The sequence below is a fragment of the Manihot esculenta genome, chromosome 17 (assembly GCF_001659605.2).
Source record: "Manihot esculenta cultivar AM560-2 chromosome 17, M.esculenta_v8, whole genome shotgun sequence".
Classification (NCBI taxonomy): domain Eukaryota; kingdom Viridiplantae; phylum Streptophyta; class Magnoliopsida; order Malpighiales; family Euphorbiaceae; genus Manihot; species Manihot esculenta.
In genome coordinates, this window is record NC_035177.2 from 24,281,904 (window position 1) to 24,296,082 (window position 14,179).

The window sequence follows — 14,179 nt, forward strand, 5'->3', positions numbered from 1 at the left end:
TCAGACCGGTTCGGTTCGATTCGGTTTCTGACCAAAATCGGTTCGGTTCGGTTTTCATAAACACTCAAATTTCGATTTTCGGTTTATTCGGTTCGGTTCGGTTTTGAACCGAACCGACCGAATGCTCACCCCTAGTTTGTATGCTGTGTACAAAAATCCACATTGTGATATTGAAACATGAGTTTTAGATACTGATGCACAGTTTCTGCTAGAATGTCAATTTTTGTATACGCTCGATATAGTTATTCACGTAAAACAAAGCCAACAAGCGGGGATAGCTCAGTTGGGAGAGCGTCAGACTGAAGATCTGAAGGTCGCGTGTTCGATCCACGCTCACCGCAATATTTTTATGCTTGTTGCATTTTGGCATCGAACTCTAAGCCCAAGCCCAGAGGCCGTACCTTATCGTTTAGTATTCTGAGATGAGCTATTTCGCCCAATCAATAATTGATCATTGGCCTCTGCGTCTCTTTTTGTCTGTAATTTCTGCATGTTCACGAGCTCTGTCCATCATCGCTCCATGTGGTCATATCTAGTACTGCATGTGCCTCTATGCCTTCGCCATCAACTTTCCTCCTTTTTTTTTTATCTAACTTAAATTATACTATTTTTTATTTATTAAATAATAATATATTTATTATCCTTTTAATATCTTTTATTTACCATAAATCAAAAAAATTAAAATTATGAATTCTAAAAATAATTTAATGACAACAATCCAAAGTGTGTTTTTTATAGCTTCGCTCCCTTTCGACCGCCGACGCTTGCATTGATTTCTGTTTTTCAGCATACATGGGCTCATGTGGTTTGGCTACTGCTTCTTCATTGCCTAATAAATTTACTTGGCTCTTTGTTTCGTTTTATAAATATATTATTAATTATGCAAAAAATTATAGATGCATATAATTTAATTTTTTTTAAAAAATGATAAAAGATATTAATATTTAAATTCACATAAAAATTCCAATAAAATTACGAGTCCAAAACCTAAATATTGGGTAGCTTTTTTAAAATTTTTTTAATGGATAAAATGATAGAAATCATTCATGAAGGAGCAGCTAGCTCCCACATGCATGAAGGGGATTGAATATAAAAGTTTATCCATAGGCATCGCATCTCCTAGCCGGGGCTTCGCTGGCACCTTTAGTAATCAACATAAAACTCCTCTGCCCTCCACAATTATACATACATCCCTGGACCACTAATACACTAATCTTTTCCACAATAAATAATAATAATTTTAAATTAGATAAATATGTAAAGTAATTATTAAGAAAAAAAAAATCATTTCACCACAATCGTTGTCTTTTCTCCATAGAGATAGAGAGATAGGTTTGGATTTTGAGAAGTTTTAAACGAATCACAAACCGATTTGATTCGGTTTGATTCGATTCGGTTTGATCAGTTTTGATTTTTAATAATTTTTTATTTTTTACATTTTATTTTTAATATTTTAAAATTTAATTAAAATATTTTAATTTTAATATAATTTAATTTCTCTATATTATTGAAAATAATATATTATTCTCACTAATCGGTTCGGTTCAATTTTTTCAATTTTTTCTGATTAAAATCAAATCGAACTGAAATACTGAAATTTTTAAAATTAAAAACTGAAACGAACCGAATTGAATAAAAAACTGAACTAAATTTTAAAATTAATTCGGTTCGATCGATTTTTTCAATTTAAATCGAATACTGCTCAGCTCTACTTAATTATATAATAATTATGAAATTCAAGTTTTTAAAGGTAGAATATATGTCCAAATTAAATAAAATTAAATTTAAAAATATTAATTAAAATGGAAACTATTAATAAACTTTTTCAAAAATTTCAATCATTCGAAGAAGAAGAAATAAAGAAAGGAAGAAAGAAGAAGGGAGAAGGAAGTGAAAAACAATTTTATGTAGGCAGTAGAGTTTATGAGAAGAAAAAACAAAGAAAGAAAGAAGGAAGAAGGAAAAAGGAAGAATGAAAGAAGGAAAAAGGAAGAGAGATGTTGATATTTATCCATTTTTTTAACGTAAATAGTAAGTGAATGAAAGGTATTTTAGGAATGAAAATGTCATTTTCATTAAGAGATCAATTTATTAATTTTGTTAAAATTTAGAGTAAAAATATAATTTATATTTAAAATTATTTATGAAAATTATGGAAAATGATTGGTCGAACATTTTTATCTAGTTAAAATACCAAAATATCATCAAATTTGTCCTAACACTCCACAAAATTCAGTGGAATCTTGTCTGTGGATTTGGAAAATCCCAAAACCACTAGCAAGACGCCGCGTTTTTTTATTTTAAACGGATAAACAAGCAAAGCCTGACTAGGCAATTCCCATCTGATTACTCGAAATCATTTGCTACATGTAGGTCCCATCCTTTCAGATAAACCTCTTTATCAACGACCACGATTATTCCCACGTGGCGTCAAGATGAACACTCAATCGCATCACATCAATGTCATGGTCCTACTCCCACTCACCGGATTAGGATAGGGAACGACCACTTCACTTTCACAAATTCATTTTTTTTTTCTCTCTCTCTCTTTTAATAATTTAAGTTTCAATCGAGTATTTTTCATTTTGACGAATAAATTATAGAAAATCACTAATACTTTGATGGTAAAGGTTTATTCATGATGTTCAAAATTTGAGAATGAGCCTAGATTTAGAATACACTTTAATAAGTTTGAATTTTATTTTATTTTTCATATTCTTTTATTTTATTTCCTTTTTAGGTGCATAACCACTATTCTGTATACGTATTTCTTTGCTATATTCATGCTTATGGTATATATACATGTACTTTTTTTTTTTCGTCAAACAACCATTTAATTTTATCCAACGCCACTTGAATACTATTCCAAGTATCGCGATGTTTACTTTTCCATGGAGGCTAATGGGTATCTAAAGTTAAAATTTGCAGATTCAGATTCAGTTTGGCTTGCCCGTGTAGGCCCTAAATTAGTATGGAGTTTAGATTCTCGTGTTGGACCCTTATTGAGTTCGGATTCGGTTCTTTTCATTTGAATTGCTTTAGGTCCAAGCATCTGAAGCCCGACAATTAGGTTATGCAATCAATCAGTTTGATTCGAAATCGAACTGAAAAAATCAAAAATTAGATTTTAAAAATATTAAAATTCGAACCAAACTATTATTAAGATATAATTGAATCAAACCAAATTAATAAAAATCAATTCGGTTCGGTTTGATTACTCCAAACTGAAGTTTGCAAATCAGAATAATTCCATAAACATTCCACATAAATTTACCAATAAATATTATCTAAATAAATAATGATAATACTTAAAAAGTCCATATAAGTCCATATAGAAACCACAATTCCACATAATAAATTTACGACAACATATTAATTTCACAACAACATATTAAATCCACAACAACAAGTTCACAATAAAATATCAATCCATAAACAGCTTTCAACATGTAATACCCGGCTAGACTCCGATATCGGAATTTCTACCGTCCGGTGGAATCTCGGATGTCGGAGACCTCTAGAAGGGTAAAATCATGTTTTTATAAAATGTTTTAATGTATTTTATAAATTTAAGTAAGAAGGAAATTGAGTTTTGAATGAAAAAGACCATGGAGACATTTCCAGGTTCGGCCGTCGAACTTCAAGTTCGGCCGTCGAACATGAGATAGTTTAGGGGGGGCAAGTTAGGCTTCCGAAAGTGGTTCAGGTTCGGCGGCCGAACCTCATGTTCGGCCGCCGAACTTGCATGAGTTTTGGAAGCACCTTAGGCTGCCGAAGGGTGGTCTGGCCAGCCCTATATAAGGGCTCCATGGCCGAAACGGGCGAGTTTTCTCCCCATTTTCGGCCAACGGTGAGTCCATGCTCTCCCATGGTTGTTTTTGGATGATTTTCCTCCAATCTTTCAAGTTTTAACAAGTGTTTGCTTGGCTTTTGAAGATTTGTGAACTTAGAGCGAGTTTTGAAGTTTGGAGACCCAAGGAGTGAGATTTCTCCCATCTCCGAGTTGGATCGTCTTCCCTCTCGATCTCCAAGAGGTAAGAGTAGATCCTTAGTTCATTTCATGTTTTAAACAAGTTTTATGAAGGTTTATGGGGTAGAAATGCATGTTTAGGTTTATATTGAGTTTTGATTAATGATTGTGTTTATGAACAATGTGGGTTGTATATATGTGTTTGATGTGTTGTAATTGGGGTTTAGGATAGTTTGAAGCCTCTAGGAGCTTATGTATGTGTGTATGTATGTTGTGGAAGTGTTGGTTTTGAGTTGTTTGAATTGGGAGGCAAATGTGCATTGAGGAGGCTGAGTTCTGCCCTTTGGAAGAACTCAGGTTCGGCAACCGAAAGGACTTTCGGCAGCCGAACCTGCCTGTGGAGGCCAGCCTTTGGCTGCCGAACCCTGTCCCCAAAAGTGGACTTTCGGCTCTAGAAGGGACTTTCGGCCGCCGAAGGTGCCGCCGAATATGCATGAGTTTCGTCTCTCAAGAGAACCTTCGGCCGCCGAAAGTGCCGCCGAAAGTGCCGCCGAAGGTGCATGACTTTCGGCTCTGGAGGGACTTTCGGCCGCCGAATCTGCTCCGAAAGTGCCCTGTTCAGCCTTCCTTTGCATGATTTCTATGATTGTTTTAAGGTGTTTTAGGGGGTTTTTGGGGAGTATTTTAGAATCATGTTCATGTTTGTCTGGTCCCTCATTTGAGTCCACCTGTGTAGGTTCGGACCCGAGGAATCGATGACCCCAGCAGTGAGATAACTGCTTCAGAGTCTTGTCAGAGCTAGCATGAGGTGAGTAGAATGACTCTTTATGTTTCAAAGCAAATAATGAAAGTTTTAGCATGATTCACGCATCATGAATGCCATGAGATATATTAGGGTGTTTGCATTAGAATTCACGAATATGTTGCATTGCATATTATGTTATTGATGTGGATGAATATTGAATGATCCATTAGCTCTCGTATGAACTGACATGGTATGATATGATGATGATATGGTGCGGAAGTCCAGGAAGACCCATTCTACATCCCTGGCACTATGTAAGAGAAAGTCTAGGAAGACCCATTCTACGTCCCTGGCACATTGGAATGTTATGATATGTTATGTAAGGGAAAGACCATGACCCATTCTACGTTCTGGCACTATTGGATTTGTTGAGGGCTATTGGTGACAAGTTCATCCTTAATGTGATTTGTTTGTGTTGTGATGCATTTCATGAGAATATGAACTCTTAATATAATGTTTTATTATTCTGCTCACTAGGCTCTAGTAGCTCACTCCATTTCCCTAATCCTCCAGGTATGCAGGTACGGGATAAGCCAGGAGGTCAAGAAGAGTAAAGTTATGTCTATGTAATAGTTAGTTGTGGACATGATGAATTGTAAAGTATTGAATAGTCATGTAATGATGATATTGAGGATTAAAATTGTGCTTGACCCTATGTGTATGGTTATCCCCTTTGATACATGATCCATAAAATGTTTTTATGATGTTTATGGCTAACCAAGTTTAATGTATGTTATGATACCCCATTGGAGCATTTGATGTGGGCTCCAGTGTGTGGTTTATGTTTATGGTTATGTGCATGTACAGGTTAAACTTGGTAAAGGAATGAAAAAGTTCAAAATTTTTATGTATATGTTGATCATGTATGGAATTAAACAGGTATACAGGTTGTATGTTAGGCTTGCTACGGGTCCCGGCGGCCTTAAGCCGATCTGGATCCTAGCGCCGGTAGCGGTCCGATTTTCGGGTCGTTACACAACAACATATTAAATCCACAACAATCTTCAACAGCATATTTGATCTCATAAAATTTTGATACATATTGGAAAGACTAAAACCTGCACAAAAAAAGATATTTAAAAATCACCTTAATTTCTTATCATTAAATAAATTTAAATTCTCAATTATTAATCTTACATCTATGAGGTAGCAGTAGAAGAACATGATCCACCTAAATTATAGGCGATTCTGATAGTGTCGAAATCATAAAAAATATCCTATTAAAACTAATAAATATGAATTGTGTATAGAGTAAATATGATCGAATTTACAGAGAATTGACACTAAGAATTTTCAATTAATAACTAGGCAAGATAAACAAAGAAAATGTAACGACCCGAAAATCGGACCGCTACCGGCGCTATGATCCAGATCGGCTTAAGGCCGCCGGGACCCGTAGCAAGCCTGACATATAACCTGTAAACCTGTATAATCCCATACATGATCAACAATCATACATAAACATTAAAACTTTTGTTTCCTTTCTCAGACACCAAACTCAACCTGTGCATGCACTAAAACATAATCATAAACTTGACCCCTCTGTGGGATCTCATCAATGCCCCAATGGGCGATATACATGTGTTGAGTTGGCTAACATCTGTATCATCAAATATCTAAGATCATGCATCAACAAGGGATTACAATACTCATAGGGTCAAGCACGTCTATAACCTCTATATACCTCATTACATAACATACTGAAATTTCTTACATTACATCATAGTACAATTGTCATGTCCACAATCTAACTATTACATAGACATACTTCAAAACTCTGGCTAACCTCCTGGTCTACCCTGTACCTGCACATCTGGGGTTAGGGGAGAGGGGTGAGCTACAAAGCCCAGTGAGCAGAATAGTGAAATCATATATTAAAATTTCATGCCATTATGTAATGCTACACATCACAACAAATCACATCTCGGATGGTATTGTCACCTATAGTCCTCTACATAGTCCAACTGTGCCGGGACGTAGAATGGGTACAACCGGTCTTTCTCTTAACATAACATATCATAACATACCAATGTGCCAGGGACGTAGAATGGGTACAACCTGGACTTTCTCTTACATCGTGCTAGGGACGTAGAATGGGTACAACCTGGACTTCCATACCATATCATGCCATAACATCATCATATCATATGAGGACTAAAGGATCATCCAATAACCAATCCACATCATCATCATAAATGCAATGCAACATATTCGTGAATACTAATGCAACAACCTACTATATCTCATGGCATTCATGATGCATGGATCATGCTCAAAATTCATATTTCATTTATTTTAAAACTTTAAGGTTTATTCCACTCACCTCTGGCTAGCTCTGACAAACTCTGTAGCAGCTGGCTCACTGCTGGGGTCCTCGGTTCCTCGGGTCCGAACCTACACAGGTGGACTCCAATGAGGGACCAAACATACATAAACATAACTCTAACATACTCCCCAAAAACCCCCTAAAACATCATGAAAACATCACATAAAAACATGCAAGAAATGGCTGGACAGGGCACTTTCGGCGGCAGGTTCGGCGGCCGAAAGTCCCTCCAGAGCCGAAAGTCAGGCACTTTCGGCGGCACCTTCGGCGGCCGAAAGTCCCAGACAGATCCGAAAGTCCTCTTTCGGGGGCAAGCTTCGGCAGCCGAATGCTGCCTCCACAAGGGGGTTCGGCGGCCGAAAGTTCCTTCGGCTGCCGAACCTGGTTTCTCCCAAAAGGGCAGAAACTTGGCTCACATGAGCCTCTTGCCTCCCAAGACCTCCAATCATGCATATAGCTCAACTAAAACATGCATACAAGTTCCTAGAGGTCTCAAACAATCATATACCCCAACTACAACACTTCAAACACACACAATCAACATACATTGTTCATCAAAACATCAAAACCCATAAACTCATCAACAAGCCTAAACATGCATCTCTACCCATAAAACAACTTAATGCTTGTTTAAAACACATAACAACGGTGGATCCAAGCTTACCTCTTGAAGAAACGAGAGGAAAGGCGATCCTAGCTTGGAGATGGAGAGATTGAGCTCTTTGAACCTCCAAGTACCCAAAACTTGCTCTTTACTCACAGATCTTCAAAACAGAAGTTAAAACCCGTGAAAATCATGGAAGATCTAAGGAAAACATTCAAGATCGAGGGAGGGGTGGCGGAGACTCACCTTGGCCGACAACGGGGGAGAAAAAGCTCGCCCGTGCGGACCTAAGGGACCCTTTTATAGGTGGCTGGCCAGGCCACGTTCGGGGGCCGAATGTGCCTCCGCATGCATGCCATGTTCGGCGGCCGAACTTGACTTTCGGCGGCCGAACCTGGACTTCCCTCACTCATGCTTTCGGGGGCCTAACGTGCCTCCAAAACGCATGCACGTTCGGCGGCCGAACTTGACTTTCGGCGGCCGAACCTGGGTTTTTCTCCAAAGATTTTTCATGCAAAAACTCATTAAATTTTCATACTTAAAACCATGAAATACTCTAAAACATTTTATGAAAACATGTTTCTACCCTACTAGAGGCTTCCGACATCCGAGATTCCACCGGACGGTAGGAATTCCGATACCGGAGTCTAGCCGGGTATTACATTCTCCCCCCTTAAGAACATTCGTCCCCGAATGTACCTCAACTAGCACACATAGCATAGCATAAAACATAACATACATACATAGCACATAAACACAAAGAGATCTAACCTTAAAAGAGATGAGGGTACTGCTGGAGCATAGACTCCCGTGTCTCCCAAGTGCATTCCTCCAAATTGTGGTGGTTCCACAGGACTTTCACCATCGGGATTTCCTTGTTTCTTAACTTTCTGATCTGGGTGTCTATGATCCGAACTGGCTGTTCAACATAGGTGAGATCCTCTTGGACCTCCACATCAGGCTCACTAAGAACCTTGCTCGGATTTGACACAAACTTCCTCAACATTGAAACATGGAAAACCGGATGGATTCTTTCCATTGAAGCAGGTAAATCCAGCTTGTACGACACATTCCCAATCTTTTGCAAGATTTCAAAGGGTCCGATGTATCGTGGGGCTAGTTTACCTTTCTTCCCAAAGCGAACCACTCCTTTCATTGGAGACACCTTGAGCAATACCAGATCCCCCTCCTGAAACTCTAACTGTCTCCTGCGGACGTCTGCATAGCTCTTCTGTCTGCTGGCAGCAGTCTTCATTCTCTCTTTGATTATGGGTACCACCCTGCTGGTGATCTCTACTAGCTCAGGCCCTGCCAAGGCCTTTTCTCCAACTTCCTCCCAGCAAACAGGTGATCTGCACTTCCTTCCGTACAAAGCTTCATATGGAGCCATCCCGATGCTAGCATGATGGCTGTTATTGTAGGCAAACTCCACCAAAGGTAGATGCTGCCTCCAAGAACCGCCAAAGTCCAGCACACACATTCTGAGCATATCCTCAATAGTCTGGATGGTCCTTTCTGACTGTCCATCAGTCTGAGGGTGGAAGGCAGTACTGAAATCCAACCTGGTACCCATGGCGTTCTGCAGACTCCGCCAAAATCTGGAGGTGAACTGGGGCCCTCTATCTGACACTATCGAAACAGGAACCCCATGCAGCCTGACGATCTCATCCACATATACCTGCGCCAACTTGTCCACAGAGTAGCCACTCCTGACAGGAATGAAGTGAGCAGATTTGGTGAGTCTGTCCACAATCACCCATATGGAGTCCAATCTGTTGGACGTCGCCGGTAACCCCACTACGAAATCCATAGCTATATTCTCCCATTTCCACTCTGGAATAGGTAGCGGGTTAAGCATTCCAGCCGGCTTCTGATGTTCCAGCTTCACCCTCTGACACACTTCGCAGGCTGACACGAATTGTGCCACTTCTCTCTTCATGGCTGGCCACCAATACACTTTCTTCATATCTTGATACATCTTGGTGGCTCCGGGGTGAATGCTGTATTTTGCATTATGAGCCTCCCTCATAATGTCTCCTTTTAGCCCTATGTCATCTAGTACACACAATCGACTCCCATAGCGGAGGATCCCCTTACTGTCAAATCTGAACTCACTGTCCTTGCCTGACTGAACAGTCCTGTCAATCTTTACTAATTCTGGATCCTCGTGCTGTTTCTGAGCCACCTGCTCCAGAAACACAGGTCTCACTTTCATCTGGGCCACTAAAGCACCTGTACCAGACAACTCCAACTGTAGACCTTCTTCGACGAGCTTGTAAAACTCCTTCACCACTGGTCTCCTCTCTGCCATGATGTGGGATAGACTGCCTAGTGACTTCCGGCTTAGGGCGTCTGCCACGACATTCGCCTTACCCGGATGATACTGAATCTTGCAATCATAATCACTCAGCAGCTCTACCCATCTCCTTTGTCTCAAGTTCAAATCTCTTTGACTCAGGATGTACTGCAGGCTCTTATGATCCGTAAAGATCTCACATTTTACCCCATAGAGGTAGTGCCTTCACATCTTGAGTGCAAAGATTACTGCTGCCATTTCAAGGTCATGTGTGGGGTAATTCAACTCGTGCTTCTTCAGCTGCCTAGAAGCATAAGCGATCACCCTCTCATTCTGCATCAGTACACAACCCAGTCCCACACGGGACGCATCACAAAAGACTGTAAAGTCCTCATCACTAGATGGCAGAGCTAAAACTAGTGCTGAAGTCAACCTTTTCTTAAGCTCTTCAAAACTCTCCTCGCACTGGTCGGTCCACAGAAACTTCTGATTCTTCCTGGTTAGTCTGGTCAGAGGAGCTGCTATCTTCGAGAAGTCCTGAACGAACCTCCTGTAGTAACCTGCCAAACCCAAGAAACTCCTGATCTCCGTCACTGAAGTGGGTCTAGGCCAGTTAGCCACAGTTTCTGTCTTCTTGGGGTCTACCTCTATACCATTCTCTGACACTACATGCCCCAAGAACGAAATGCTCCTCAGCCAGAATTCACATTTAGAGAACTTGGCATACAAGCCATGTTCCCTCAAAGTCTGCAGAACCAACCTCAGATGATGGGCATGCTCCTCTGCATTCCTGGAATACACTAAGATATCATCTATGAAGACAATAACAAAGTGATCCAGGTATTGGCTAAATACTCTGTTCATGAGATCCATGAATGCTGCAGGGGCGTTGGTTAACCCGAACGGCATTACAAGGAACTCAAAATGCCCATATCTGGTCCTGAAAGCTGTCTTTGGCACATCCTCCTCCCTTATCCTTAACTGATGGTACCCCGATCTCAGATCTATCTTGGAGAAACAACCTGCTCCGGCTAGCTGGTCGAATAGATCATCGATCCTTGGCAATGGGTACTTGTTCTTGGTAGTGACTTTGTTCAACTGTTTGTAGTCGATACAAAGTCTAAGGGATCCATCCTTCTTTCTTACGAATAAAACTGGTGCACCCCAAGGTGAAGTGCTCGGTCGGATGAAGCCCTTTTCTACCAACTCTTGCAACTGTTCTTTCAATTCTTTCAACTCAGCTGGAGCCATCCTGTAGGGAGGGATAGAGATCAGTCTAGCTCCAGGCACCAACTCTATCTCGAACTCTATCTCCCTAGCAGGTGGTAAACCTGGAAGTTCATCCGGAAAAACATCCTGAAACTCTCTGACAACTGGCACCGAGGCCGGCTCCCTGACCTGACTGTCTAGCTCTCTCACGTGAGCTAAGTACCCCTGACATCCCTTCCTAAGCAACCTACAAGCCTGAAGAGCTGATATCAGACCTCTAGGTGTGCCCCTCCTGTCTCCTCTGAAGACGACCTCTGACCCGTTCTGATCTCTGAACCTGACTACCTTGTCCCTGCAGTCCAAGGTAGCACCATGGGTAGATAGCCAATCCATCCCTAGAATGACGTCAAAGTCTGTCAAATCTAGAACCACAAGGTCGACGGAGAGGCATCTTCCCTCAACAAAAACTGGACTGTACTGGCAGACTGACACTGCCACTGACGGGTCACACTTGGGTCCACTGACCCATAGGGGACACTCTAACCCAGAGACTATCAGACCCAACCTCTCAACGGCTCTCGGAGCAATAAATGAATGAGATGCACCCGGGTCCATTAATGCATACACATCAGAACACCCAATGACGAGATTACCTGACACCACGGTGTTGGATGTGTTAGCCTCCTGCTGTGTCATGGTGAAGATCCTGGCTGGAGCTGATGGACCTTCACCTCGGGAACCAGAAGAAGAGGCTGCCCCTCTCCCTCTACCTCTGCCACTGCCCTGAGTCGTGGCTGGAACTGCTGGCTGTGCCACACTACCAGAAGCTGTCTGCTGGGGCTGGCCCATAAAAGGCGCTCTAGGACACTCCCGAGCTATGTGTCCCTCCTGTCCACATCTGAAACATGTATTAGTCCCAGCTCGACACACTCCCCTGTGCGGTCTTCCACATCTCTGGCATTTTGTACCATCTGAGCCTGAGCTCGAGCCACCGCCAAATCCCAGACCGAATTTCAACTTGTTCCAAAACTTATTCTTCTTCGGCTTCCTGGTGGTGTTATCCCACCTCTTCTTACCTGAGCTCTGAGAAGAGAACCCTAGTCCTCCTCTGCCTGGGGTCTTAACCCCTGAAGACTGGGTCACTGACTGCTTCACTGACCCCTCAACTATAGCACTTGCCTCCATTCTTCGAGCCATATCCACCACAGTGTGGAAACTTTCTCTCTCAGCTGACTGAATCAACGAGGAGTACCTGGAATGCAGCTTCATAACATACCTCTTGGCTTTCTTCGTATCTGTATCTAGAGCTTGCCCTGAAAAAGGCAATAGCTCCAAGAATTTATCCGTGAACTCCTCTACACCCATGTGCTCTGTCTGCCTCAGTTGCTTAAACTCAATCATCTTCAGTTCTCTGGAACTGTCTGGAAAAGCCCATCCAGCGAACTCATTCGCAAATTCCTCCCATGTCATACCGTCTAGTCTCGGGTCCACATAACACTTGAACCATTCCCGTGCCTTCTTGCACTTTAAAGTGAACCCTGCCATCTGAATGGCCCTGCTGTCACTTGCCCCTAGCTCATCAGTTATTGTCTTCACCACTCTCAGATACTCAAAGGGGTCATCCCCTGACTTGTATTTGGGAGCATCTAGCTTGAGGTAATCTGTCATCTTTACCTTGCTCCCATCAGCTGAGCTAGGTCTAGGAGGTTGAGTAACTGGGGCTGCTGGTTCTGTAGGTGGTGGAGGTGGGGGTGCAGCATTCCCCGAGGTGGGGTTTGCCGGGTTTGGATAGAAGGGTGAGGGTGGATAAGCTGGATACTGTGTGTAAGGTGGATAGAAAGGTGGATAAGGCATGTAGGTAGGGTAGGGGTTAAAGCTGGAGTAATCCGATGTACCTCCCATCGGATACCCTGAACCCTGTGGGAAGGGTGGATAATGGGGTGGAAAACCATACCCCGAGGCCTGAACGCCTCCCTGAGATTCCCCTGTCCCTTCTTCCTCCATGCTCACATCCAGGTTTCCATCCCTCCTCTGATCCTCTTCCATAACCTCCCTCACATCTGAATAACTTCCTCCTCTATTTGTCCCCCTTCTGCTAGCATCAAAAGACCTTCTAGGGTCCCTTGACACTCTATCTCTGTTGGCTCTACAAGACATTGCCTGTAATACCCGGCTAGATTCCGGCATCTGAATCCCTACCTTCCGGCGGAATCACCGTTGGAATCGGGAGTTCTGAAGATGCCAGAGGCTTCTAGAGGGGTAAAATGTGTTTTCTAAAAATATTTTCAAATGATTTTAAGGGTTTTAATTGAAAGAAAATTGAGTTTTGAAGAGAAAAGGCCAAGGAGGAAGAACCCAGGTTCGGCCGCCGAAGGTGATGTTCGGCCGCCGAACATGAGATGGTTTCGGATGGACTTTTGGCTTCCGAAAGTTTAGTTGGGCAGAAACTAGGTTCGGCTGCCGAACCTCAAGTTCGGCCGCCGAACATGGGGGACTTTAGGGTGCTGGTTTGGCCGCCGAATGTGGCTCAGCCGGTCGCCTATAAAAGGCTCTCAGACCGAAAATGGGCGAGTTTCTCCCCATTCTCGTGCCCAGGTGTGTTCATGTCCTCCCTTGGTCGATTTCACGTTTTCCTTCAATCTTCTATGGTTTTTATGAGTTTCATTCTTGGTTTTGAAGAGTTTTAAGCTTGGATCAAGGATTTGGAGCTTGGAGACCCCGGAGCTAGTTTTCTCCACATCTCCAAGGTTCGGGTCACACCAACCCTCGATCTCCAAGAGGTTAGTGTAGATCCTTGTTTCCCTTATGTTTAATGAAGTTTTAAGTAAGTTTTATAGAGTTTGATGTTTGAGTTTGGGTAGAAATGCATGTTTAAGGATTATGTGGGTTTTGTGCCAATGTATGTTATATGTAGGCTTTTATGATGTATTGTTGAAGGTTTAAGCTAGTTGATGCATGTGGGAGTGAGT

General features: G+C 42.0%; 1 non-coding gene across 1 annotated transcript; it reads left to right on the forward strand.

Moving 5' to 3' along the window:
- Positions 1–268: 268 nt before the first annotated feature.
- On the forward strand, positions 269–341 carry TRNAF-GAA. The gene has a single exon. It is a non-coding gene; the product is annotated as a tRNA-Phe (tRNA).
- Positions 342–14,179: the final 13,838 nt, after the last annotated feature.